The following is a 13,070-nucleotide window of genomic DNA, read 5'->3' as shown; positions in this document are numbered from 1 at the left end:
CCCCTCCCTAAAAAAAAAAAAAAAAAAAGATGATCCTATACAATGAGGACACTGTATATGCCCTTAGAACTATACCTTGAAATCAATATTTGAAAAACACATGATATGACAATTATATGAAAAAGATGTCCAATCATGTCCTAGTCGAGTATATTTTATGTGAAAACCTAAGAACAATCGTAGCCATTAATGATTTTGCAAATTAAATAAAATTAATATAAGTTAAAATTTTCAAGTTGATGAACATATGTCCAATACTAATCTCTCTATGTAATAGTTGAATTGGATACATCATTTATCTCTAGTGACAGAATACATTATGAGGCTAATTACTAACAAATCTTTGTGAAAATAATATTTCATCTTTAAAAAGTAATCAAAGATAATACTTGAATAATTGTACTCATCCACGCACATGTAATTTATAGTGCCACCCCCTAGAGAATGCCACTATTATAGAGACACCCTCTATTTAATATCAAATTACATTCACACACCCCGTCGTCAGTCTCTATTAATAAATATACCTCAAATGCTGACATCAACTGCTAATTTTTTTTTCCTAAATACCAAAATACCCTTCAAAATGATGAAATGCCTATTATACCCTCGTTTTAAACCCCCTAACCCCTCTCCGTGATTGATGTTTCCTTCTTCGTGATTACAAATCGGAATGAATGGTGTCACCATCAACGCCATTGCCATTGGGGAGCCAGACAAGTCTACCATCTCAATGAATACATTTATTAAAAATGTGTTATCTACCATCTCTGCGCTCCTTCCCGGCTCTCTCTCTTTCGCTTCCGAGCAAGCTCAACCAGCCCCTTGAACTGCCCAGGTTTGATAATGACGATTTGCTCAACAATCAAAGCAGAAGATCAGATTGATGATATGCCAGTGAGGCAACAAAAAATCTAAACCAGGGAAGATTAGATACTACAAGAACTCAAATATTCCAACCGGGGATGTGGGGTTGGGAGAGGGAAATCTGGTTAGGTTTTTTTTTTCTCTGAAAATGGGCTAAATCGGAATCAACTTCAATTTCAGCTTACTTCTTCTTCTTCTTCCAGAGACTATGAGCATGAGACCCTGGTGACGACATGTTCTTTCTTTATACACTTTATTGTTTTTCACTTTTTCCAAAATTTCAATTCTCTCCCTTGTAATGGAATTTGCATTCTTGAAACGATTTGAGTCGTAATGTCCAAAAAAGAACAAGAAGAGAAAGAAGAAGAAGACGATTCGAGTCGCATTGTCACTCTATGATCTTTCAGCCATATAGATAATAAAGGATGAGATTGAATCAAACGATCAAACTCGATTATAGGAACCACAAGAAGAAGAAGAAGAAGAGAACAAATTTGAGTTTGGGCCATGGAAAGTTGATTCTCTTCTGAAAGAACCAACATGTGTGCCGCAGAAGATGTCTTCTTCCAGGAGCAGATCCTCCCGCTACGACTCTCCATCAGCTCTGACTGCAGAATCCAACGAGATAGCAGGTGGGTTTTGAGATCAAAAGTCCATGGACCAATTTTATGGTTTCATCAGTAGCAGGAATGGATACACATACACCCAGGGGGAATGAGCTGGAGTGGAATCATTTTCACACCCATCCTAGCCTATGACTGCCTATGATTGCACATGGATGGGGAACGACGGTGGTTGTGCAGGGATAAAGAAGGGCTGATTGTGCATAGAAAACCCTCCTATGAAATCCACAGTGAAGGTGACTGAAGGTTAGGGTTATTGAGGGACTTGGGTAAAATATAATTTGGTCATGTGTTTAGTCAAAAGGGTAAAATCGTCATTTTAAATCCTTACTTAATCGGAAATGGGTGTGAATGTAATTTGGTATTAAATTGGGGGTGTCTCTATAATAGTGGCATTCTCCAATGATGACGTTGTAAATTACCCTATATTATATTAGTCAAATGATTGTACATCTCTAGTGCCAAGTAGGGTTTAATGAGGGGATTTACACGGAAATAAAAACAAGATTAATCTTTTAGGTTTCACAAGGGTGAGAAATAATCTCGCCGACTTACTTCAATAAATCAGGAGCCACACAACCAGGGACCGTTGGATACTCTATATTTCTATCATTAATTGCCCAACACTACTGAAAGCACACTTATTATTACATCTCCATTGGGTCATCAAATAATCTGCTGGCATCACCAGAAGAATTCAGAAATTGGTTTGCCTTTCTAAAATGCAATGGAACAAGTCCAGAAATCTGTCTCTTCAAACTAGAGCTATAGAAGATAAGAGCACAAAAGAAGCTTAATTAAGGAAACTTACTACAACATAGTTGAATTTTGTCCTTGCATTTTACATGCCTTGAAAGACAAAGAGATAAGCATTAGTTTACTATAAAAATCATGACAGAAATGGTCTGCATCTTCTTTATTATTTGCTGAAAAAAAAAAGAAGAAGATTCCTTTATCTCATCATCTTATGTGCCATGATAAGCCAGTCAACTATCTCCACTTCATTTAATCTTATTTTCTATTCTTCACATGTGGATGACACATCTCTTTTTTTTATTTATATTTTCAAAAAAAAAATTTAAAAATAAAGGGGTTGACCATAAATGGCGGTGGAGCTGTTTCAGTCACCATCCATTTTTTCTTACCCTATGTCTCTATTTCCAAAGCTACACTGTTCAATGCTCTTGCTTTTCCCTAACAATCTCGGTCAATTAAATGAAAAAAAGATTGTTATGGATTTGAACTTTATATTTTTCGTAAATAATAAATAATGGAGCCTTTAATCCTCTATTTTATGATAAGTCATGAGGTCAGAAATAAGTCTCATGATTATGTTCACGGTTGTCTATTGAAGCAAGCTTAGTGTTGTTCCCACGGTTTTATGTCCCATGAGGGAAGAGCATGTTACTAGTTTTAGATCCCCAAACATATTGTTATAAACTTCATTATTAGAACAGAAATCAAATATATAATATGAATTATAAAAAAAAAAAAGGATTTTCCCCATAATTATGATGATAGTCTTTTACTTTCCCCTCTATTCTTATGTAAGATAGATTTTTAGATAGATTTTTGGTTGATGGGTTCAAAGGTGAACAAAAAATTCTTACAACCCAGGCAGCAAGAAATTTCCAGCTGTAGGAAAGATCAGTTTGCTAATACGTATTTAAAAAAAAAAAATTGGCTTGGGGGTGGAGGCGGTGGGTGGGCGGAAGGGGGTTGTGAGGTGCCGGGGGGGGGGGGGTGGACCGGGTAGAAATCGTCTGAAATTCTCATCTTGTACAATTCCATACAATTCCACCCTAAATGGCTGACACATGTAAATATTCTGTATCTACGGTTCAGATTAATCAACCATAATACAATGTTAATCAACCATAATACAACCATAATACAATCTGAACCGTAAATACAGAATATTTACACGTGTCAGCCGTTTAGGGTGGAATTGTATGGAATTGTACAAGATGAGAATTTCAGACGATTTCTACCCGGGGTGGACCGGGGTGAGGGATTTGTGAGGTAAAAATGGCGACAGCCATCTATAAAAAGTCAGAACATATTTTAATTTCCCAGAAATTAATAAAAAATACAAAGTCAAATTCAAATCTTCCCAAAGGTTCTCTTATCAATCATATCATGTTTTGATTCTCTCTCTCTCTCTCTCTCTCTCTCTCTCTCTATAAGTCATTACAATTCCCTGCAATCCTTCCCTCTTACAATAGAAAAGGAAAAGAAACCAGATCTATCAATGGAGATTCCTTCATATTTCAGGTGGCCCATTTCAATGGAGATCATTAAGGACCCTGTCATCATCTCCACTGGTATTACATACGAAAGGAAGAACATTGAGAAGTGGTTCTTCACCTACAAGAAGCGTACCTGCCCGGCCACCAATCAGATCATCAACAACTTCAACCTCACCCCCAACCATACCCTCAAGAGCCTCATACTCTCATGGCAAGATCAGAAGACTCACTCTCCAACTCATTCCTCCCAGGAGTCCATACCAAGCAAGCATGATTAGTTGATCTCCTTGTTAACTAGCATTCTTTCAACCCCAATCAAGGTAAATTCTCTAAAGAAACTCCGTTCGATAATCGAAATAGGTGATAAGACCAAAGCTTATTTTGTTCAATCTGGAGGTGTTGAAGTCGTTAGCCCTATAATTGTCCAAACCCTAGCTGAACCTTCTGATTTCATTATATTTCGAGCTTGTGAATAGGCTTTGTCTACCTTACACCAATTAGCCTTTCCGAGGTACTGCTTCAGATGGGTTCCCCGTGAAAGGTTAAGGATGAGTTCTATCCAAGTCCCAACAATGAATGCATCAAAGCCATGGCTATGATGCTTCAAAAAGGAAGCGCATAGGCCAGACTCCACACTGTTACTATATTCAGAAAGATGGCTAAAGTGGATTATAATTTCAATTGGGTTATTGAGGATCAAAGTATTGATCTATTCAAATCCTTATTAGAGTTCTTATCAGATGAGATCAACAGCACTGCATGCTCCTATGCTTTGGATGTTTTGGTTCACATCATTGGGTCATCTAAAAAGAATAGGTTAAAGGCAATTGAAGCTGGTGCAATGTGCCTTGATTGAGCTACTTCCAGATTACAGTGGATCCAAATGTGAGAAGATATTGTTGCTGATCAAATTGGTTTGTGAATGTGCTGAGGGAAGATTGGCTTTAGTTGAACATGAGTTAGGGATTGCCGCGGTGTCGAAGAAGATATTACGCCTCTCGGATGCTGCAACTAAGCTTGGAGTGAAGATCTTCTGGTTGATATGCAGTTCTCATCCATCAATGAAGGTCTTAGAAGAAATGTCACAACTTGGAACTGTGAAGAAGCTCTTGGAATTGGTACATATTGATGGGCAGTCATCAACAAAAGATAAAGCAATGAAGATCCTCAAGTTACATGGAAATAGATGGAGGCAATACCCTTGTTTCCCTTCTAATTTGAAGGATTATTTGAAAACATCAATGAATGATTCTACATGAAAACTCATTTCTAGTGATTAATGTATATAGTATGTTCAACAAATTTTGGAACTGGATTGGATCTGAAACGATAGCTGGATCGATCTCTGACAATTGCAATTCTACTGAAATATGCCTGAACCCTAGAAATTGGCCAATTTTTAACAATGGTATAGAACCCTTTTATTTGTTTTAACAAGAAAACCCATAGCTAAATTGAAAATGTAGTTTTATAAGGTTAGACCCAATTCGCCCCACTGGTATGGCCGCTAAAACTATGGTTGAAACATAAGATTGACCAAGGTCCACCCTTCTTGAGCAAGATTAGATCTAGTGAGATGGATTTTGATTAGGAGTGGATCCCCTATTTCTTAAGAACAGGCTTATGGATAGGTTTGATGGGAGTCACCTTCTTGCTGTTGATGGTGCTCGGTTGGCGCTGAGTAGTCTTTAGAATTTAATTTTTCTTTTATTTTTTTTTTTGTTTATAAGGACAGCAAAGAATATATTATGCTAAAATAATAGATGGTTACAAGATTGATTGTCTGGGTGTATATCAGATAGACAAGAACACAATAAGTTACACAAAAAAAAAAAAAAAAAAAAAATCACAAAAGACCTTAAAACTCAACCTTCGACATGGCCATCACCACATCACCAGAGTATAAGGATCATATGATTTGTACAAAAAGGCCACCTTTAGCATTGCCATCAACAGCACCCTTTAAACAAAAAGAACAAAATTTTAAGCACTATTTATATATAGTGCTGCAACTCCATCAGTCAAACCATTTGCGGGTCTGGTCAAGCTATCCCAAATTACATCTTGATAAGTGAAGCTTGGGTATAAAAACCAATAATTAGAGGTTTGAGTCAAGGTACACCTTTTTGCATTAGAGTCTGCAATTACATTGCCTCCCTATTACAATAAGTAATTTTTTTTTTTTTTTGTTCTTTTTTCTTTTTTCGCTAAAGATCATTTTTATTAATAAAAGAGAAAAATAGTATACAAAGCAAAAATTACTCGGAATTTCAAAAACAACAAACCAAATAATTCTCGAGACCACTCCCCACCTTCGGCATTGCCATCACCAGGAAGGAATTAAGAGATAAGCAAAAGACAACTAAATAAAAGCTAACCCGGAAGCACAAGGGCAACCAACTTAACTCATCCGGGATTGTGGTCTATCCCTCCCATATGATTGAAGACTCTCAGGAATTGTGTGATGCCACACAGACAATGGAATGGAAGTTTCATATTTTGTAGCTGATTCCGCTAGATGATCTATGATGGAATTAACCTTCCTGTAGCAGTGAGTTAACTTCCACTCTGAAGCAGATAAGAATCTTTGAAGACCTATCCATCTGAATCGTTAGAATGGTTTTGCCAAGATATATTATCTAATTGTTGAACTTAATGACTGAATGAGCAAACCAACAGACCTAACCGAACCTAGTGAAAGTGAGTAGGGTTCAGTTATGTGTGTGAATTTATTTCGGTTCGCAATTTGGTTATAGTTCAAGAGAAGCTGATTATTAGGTATCTCCTATTACTACACATGGAAAAACTGCAATTATAGGATATTTAAAGTTGTAGATTTTTAAACCGCAACTAAATATCCGTAGCTACAAGTGTATTTTGTTGTAGCTAAGTGTGGGTAGACCACTGATAGAGATGTCCTTTGGCCGGGCTTCGTAAGTTTTGTTTGGGCCTAATTGGTCCCCCACCAACTTAAGGTCCTACACCATTTCTGTCCTCCAGGAAATCAAGCCTCGTAGGTCAGGGCATAAACAATTTTCTATACGGCAGGCTAGTTGATTATTAGTCCATAATCGGGCTCAAGGTAATTGGGCTTTAAACTATCTAACTAAGTTATAGAAGTAACACAAATGATCCTTAAATAGTCAAACTACATGGGCTTAAACGGGCCATAAATAGTCGGTTATCAGTCGATCACAACATTCAAACGGTCCCTCCTTCCGCTAGGATTTCCTGAATATCAATCAGAACCGGACACTTTTTATTTTATTATTATTATTATAGTTAGGTCCCCCAAGGAGAGTTGAACTCATGAACTCTTAATTTTGAGGTGTTGGTCTTTGCCAACTGAGTAACCCCTTTGGGGTTGAGCCTGATATGTTTAGTAATCGACAAGACCAGCATCAGGCTTCAACCGATAGATTTAGGTCGGGTTTACCGGTGTCGACCATCTTTTGACACCCCTAACTGGTGTCATGACTTCAACAATTACTTAGTTCCCATGCTGAAATGAATCTAGGAATATTCCACTATAAGTCATTCTTAAGAGATAACTAGCCTATGCTAATATTGATTTTGATCCTATTAGTACATGGATAACACAACCCATGTTTCCCAAATTATTATTTTTTCATATAAAACATGGGAAAATACTGGGTATGCTGCCAGTATACCTAGATCCGTGTTTATCTCTACTCTTTTTTTTTTCTTAGAAAAATCTTCTATACTTCTTCAATCCAAGCCCTCTTATTAATTGAGCAATTAGCTCCACGCATGACATACCTAACCCCCTCCCATAAAACATTTAGCTTTCAACAAAATAGGAGACATCCATGCCACAGTCTCATAGTGTCAAATTTCCTGATCCATTCCTTACATAGAAAGTAGAAGGCAATCAAAGCCCTATAAAGACAAATTATTCCAATATAATATTGCTTCTTACTCGTTATCTTATTACTTGTCAACTTTGAACACATTCTTAACCCTTATCACCTATATAGCATATTTTCAATTAAAATTAAAATTTGATTAATGAGATGTATGTGGATTCACTACCAGTTGCACAGACCCATAGATATTAAGCTGATGTGGCATCCATAACAATAATGACAGTTCACTAACTTTGATGAAATTATCAAGAATATAATTATTATTTGCAATAGATATATGTTTCAAATTTCAAGTTCATCCCATCACAACCTTTTTTAATTTTAGACTTTTTCTATTTTGAAATTCTACTATTAGACTCATTCTTTGTCTAAGAGTCGAGGATAACCAAAGGTTATCATGACCATATAATATAATCATATCATAGTTTGTAGGCTTAGGATCTTCTACAAATGCCTTGGCTATTTCAAAAATACAGAAAAGACTGTCAATGGCTGTATTTGATTTTAAACAAGCCAATGGCAGAGTGTTCAAGATGTCTCAGTGAGTTTAATTAGACATCTATTTGTATGAAGGATCTTCCATGCATGGAGTCAACTACATAGCCACTAAATTTGGCCTTTTAATTATTACTGAAAGCTTTTTTGGTTGTCTGTCTGATTCACCATGTATTTGATTTATCCCTTATTTTTGGTCGTTTTGTGATTCAAGGTGACAAAGCCTTAAATCATATAGGATTTCCATAGAGCAACAAGAACTTCATTATTATAAAATGCTCAGTTGTGTCTTTATTGCATCTTTTATTGTTTTGTGGATATTTAATTAATCCATTTTAGTATAACATACAATATTTCATTTATAAATTTTAAGTGGTTTACATTGATAATCTCACACTTTAGTTTTCACTAAAGTAAGGAAGAGAGAGAGAGAGAGAGAGAGAGAGAGAGAAATAAAAAAAAGTTTAGTTGCTTCCTCCCCTTCTCCTCTTTTATAAATTAGATTGTCCACTAATAATAGGTTACCTTTTCTAAACCCATTCAAATTCAATATGTCATGGTTTTGTTTCTTGTCATTAGCAAATATTCTTGTTAGCTACGAAGTGGGAAGAAATAGAATTCAATTGAGTATCTTAGCTATTTCAAACACCTCATAATATTAATTAATCTTATCAATAGTATTATAAGGATATTAATAAGTCTTTTACTATTTAAAAAAATAATAAAATAAAAGAAAAGCAAAAAAAAATTACAATTTAATCAATTAATTGCATAAGAGAGAGGGCATATCCCGTGCAAGAGGGTCCCACATTGTGTCATCCGGAAAGAGAGAACTACACAACCTTACTCCGAGAATGTCATAGGCTATTTCGACCACTTAACCACCAGGTCGCAACATTCATAATTAATTGATTGCATATTAATACAATACCACATAATACTAAAGGGCATGTAATTTAATTACTGCCAAGCACTCGTCCATCAAATAGGTCAATGCAAGAATGATTCAAAAGATAGAATCAAGGTCGGGAATAGTCAAAAATGATACTATTCCAATCCTGATCGTGATCTGCCTGAATTAAACAGAAATTCCCCCCAGTTGAATTATACTAAAAGGACATGTAATTTAATTACTACCAAACCCTAGTCCATCAAATAGGCTAATGCAACAACGATTGAGACGACAAAATCGAGGTCGGGAATACTCAAAGTGATATTAATCCAATCCTGATCTGGATCTGCCCAAATTAATCAGAAATACCGCTTAATAAAAAAAAATAATAAAACGTGAATTTTTATTGTTTCACCCTTTGTTTATACTAATCCATTGCTATGATATCGGCCAAGAATCGGTCAAGGTCGATACAATCCCATCCAATCGATTTAGGCCGATCCAATCTAATTCCTAAAATCATGCAATGCAGAGATTCTATGCCATTGATTGGACAAATATATTTTGTTAAAATATTTAACAAAATAATATAATTTTTAATTTAAAAAAAATTATAAACAGTTTAAAAAAAGGTTATCGGATTCTGATTTTTATCCGACCATATAAAGAAATTCTCTATAATCAATATTCTCCAGAAGAATAGTGAATTCTATGTTGATCGACTATTTAGTTCACGATTAAACGACATGAATCTAGTACATTGATACATAATCATATAAAGGCATCAACCATTGGTATGCCAAAACCCGTTATGCATAACTACAACTACAATGGCCTCTTAGGTCAAAGGACCAAATGATTTCTATAAATGAGAATCTTGTTAATTTCTTTTCAATTGACAATTACACATGGAAGATTTTTGGATGATCCTATACAATGGACAACAACTATCCAGTGCAGTTGGTGAGCTGTGATGTGCAAAAATCTCATGTTCACTAGGAGGTCTCGAGTTCGAGTCTCCTGCTTGTTACCCACTTCCCTCCATACCTTAAAAAAAAAAAAAAAAAAAAAAAAAAAAAAAAAAAAAAAAAAAGATGATCCTATACAATGAGAACCCTGTATATGCCCTCAGAACTATACCTTGGAATCAATATTTGAAAAACACATGATGTGACAATTATATGGAAAAGATGTCCAATCATGTCCTAGTCGAGTATATTTTATGTGAAAACCTAAGAACAATCGTAGCCATTAATGATTTTGCAAATTAAATAAAATTAATATAAATTAAAATTTTCAAGTTGATGAACATATATCCAATACTAATCTCTCTATCTAACAGTTGAATTGGATACATCATTTATCTCTAGTGACAGAATACATTATGAGGCTAATTACTAACAAATCTTTGTGAAAATAATATTTCATCTTTAAAAAGTAATCAAAGATAATACTTGAATAATTTTACTCATCCACGCAAATGTAATTTACAGTGCCACCCCCTAAAGAATACCACTATTATAGAGACACCCTCTATTTAATATCAAATATCATTCACACCCCCCACTGTCAGTCTCTATTAATAAATATACCTCAAATGCTGACATCAATTGCTAATTTTTTTCCTAAATACCAAAATACCCTTCAAAATGATGAAGTGCCTGTTATACCCTCGCTTAAACCCCCTAACCCCTCTCCATGATTAATGTTTCCTTCTTCGTGCTTACAAACCAGAATGAATGGTGTCACCATCTACGCCATTGCCACTGGGGAGCCAGACAAGTCGTGGACTGTTATCTACCATCTCTGCGCTCCTTCCCGGCTCTCTCTCTTTCGCTTCCGAGCAAGCTCAACCAGCCCCTTGAACTGCCCGGGTTTGATAAAGACGATTTGCTCAACAATCAAAGCAGAAGATCAGATTGATGATATGCCAGTGAGGCAACAAAAAATCTAAACCAGGGAAGATTAGATACTACAAGAACTCAAATATTCCAACTGGGGATGTGGGGTTGGGAGAGGGAAATCTGGTTAGGTTTTTTTTTCTCTGAAAATGGGCTAAATCGGAATCAACTTCAATTTCAGCTTACTTGTTTTTCACTTTTTCCAAAATTTCAATTTTCTCCCTTGTAATGGAATTTGCATTCTTGAAACGATATGAGTCGTAATGTCCAAAAAAGAACAGGAAGAGAAAGAAGAAGAAGACAATTCAAGTCGCATCGTCACTCTGTGATCTTTCATCCATATAGATAATAAAGGATGAGATTGAATCAAACGATCAAACTCGATTATTGGAACCACAAGAAGAAGAAGAAAACAAATTTGAGTCTGGGCCATGGAAAGTCGGTTCTCTTCTGAAAGAACCAACATGTGTGCCGCAGAAGATGTCTTCTTCCAGGAGCAGATCCTCCCGCTATGACTCTCCATCGGCTCTGACTGCGGAATCCAACGAGATAGCAGGTGGGTTTTGAGATCAAAAGTCCATGGACCAATTTTATGGTTTCATCAGTAGCAGAAATGGATACACATACACCCATAGGGGGAATGAGCTGGAGTGGAATCATTTTCACGCCCATCCCAGCCTATGACTGCCGATGATTGCACATGGATGGGAAACGACGGTGGTTGTGCAGGGATAAAGAAGGGCTGATTGTGCATAGAAAACCCTCCTTTGAATTTGCCAGTGAAGGTGACTGAAGGTTAGGGGTATCGAGGGACTTGGGGAAAATATAATTGGTCATGTGTTTAGTCAAAAAAATAAAACCGTCATTTCAAATCCTTATTTAATTGGTAAGGGGTGTAAATGTAATTTGGTATTAAATTAGGGATGTCTCTATAATAGTGGCATTCTCCAAGGGTGGCGTTGTAAATTACACTACATTATATTAGTCAAATGGTTGTACATCTCTAGTGCCAGGTAAGGTTCAATGAGGAGATTTACACGAAAATAAAAACAAGATTAATCTTTTAGGTTTCACATGGGTGGAAAATAATCTCGCCGACTTACTTGAATAAATCAGGAGCCACACAACCAGGGACTGTTGGATACTCTATATTTCTATTATTAATTGCCCAACACTGCTGAAAACACACTTATTATTACATCTCCATTGGGTCATCACATAATCTGGTGGCATCACCAGAAGAATTCAGAAATTGATTTGCCTTTCTAAAATGCAATGGAACAAGTCCAGAAATCTGTCTCTTCAAACTAGAGCTATAGAAGATAAAAGCACAAAAGAAGCTTAAATAAGGAAACTTACTACAACATGTTGAATTTTGTCCTTGCATTTTACATGCCTTGAAAGACAAAGAGATAAGCATTAGTTTACTATAAAAATCATGACAGAAATGGTCTGCATCTTCTTTATTATTTGCTGAAAAAATCTTCTTTATTATTTGCTGAAAAAAAAAAGAAGAAGAAGATTCCTTTATCTCATCATCTTATGTGCCATGATAAGCCAGTCAACTATCTCCACTTCATTTAATCTTATTTTCTATTCTTCACATATGGATGACACATCTCTTTTCTTTATTTATATTTTCAAAAAAAAAAAATTTAAAATAAAGGGGTTGATCATAAATGGCGGTGGAGCTGTTTCAGTCACCATCCATTTTTTCTTACCCTATGTCTCTATTTCCAAAGCTACAGTGTTCAATGCTCTTGTGTTTCCCTAACAATCTCGATCAATTAAATGAAAAAAAAGATTGTTACGGATTCTAACTTTATATTTTTCTCTAATAATAAATAATGGAGCCTTTAATCCTCTGTTTAATGATAAGTCATGAGGTCAGAAATAAGTCTCATGATATTTTATGTTCACAGTTGTCTATCGAAGCAAGCTTAGTGTTGTTCCCACGGTTTTAAAGTGTCCCATGAGGGAAGTGCATGTTACTAGTTTTAGATCCCCAAACATATTGTTATAAACTTCATTATTAGAACAGAAATCAAATATATAATATGAATTATAAAAAAAAAAAAAAAAAAAAGGATTTTCCCCATAATTATGATGATAGTCTATTACTTTTCCCTCTATTCTTATGTAAGATAGATTTTTAG

The 13,070-nt window shown here is 35.5% G+C and overlaps 2 pseudogenes; both read left to right on the top strand.

The window, feature by feature from the left end:
• The first annotated feature begins 1,423 nt into the window (after nucleotides 1-1,423).
• On the top strand, nucleotides 1,424-4,998 carry LOC122064511 (annotated as a pseudogene).
• Nucleotides 4,999-11,394: 6,396 nt separating this feature from the next.
• LOC122064510 overlaps nucleotides 11,395-13,070 on the top strand; it is a 3,175-nt pseudogene continuing 1,499 nt past the window's right edge.

This window comes from Macadamia integrifolia, unplaced genomic scaffold, assembly GCF_013358625.1.
Source record: "Macadamia integrifolia cultivar HAES 741 unplaced genomic scaffold, SCU_Mint_v3 scaffold1675, whole genome shotgun sequence".
Lineage (NCBI taxonomy): Eukaryota > Viridiplantae > Streptophyta > Magnoliopsida > Proteales > Proteaceae > Macadamia > Macadamia integrifolia.
The sequence above is the reverse complement of the archived record's forward strand: the minus strand, read 5'-3'. Positions and strand labels throughout refer to the sequence as shown.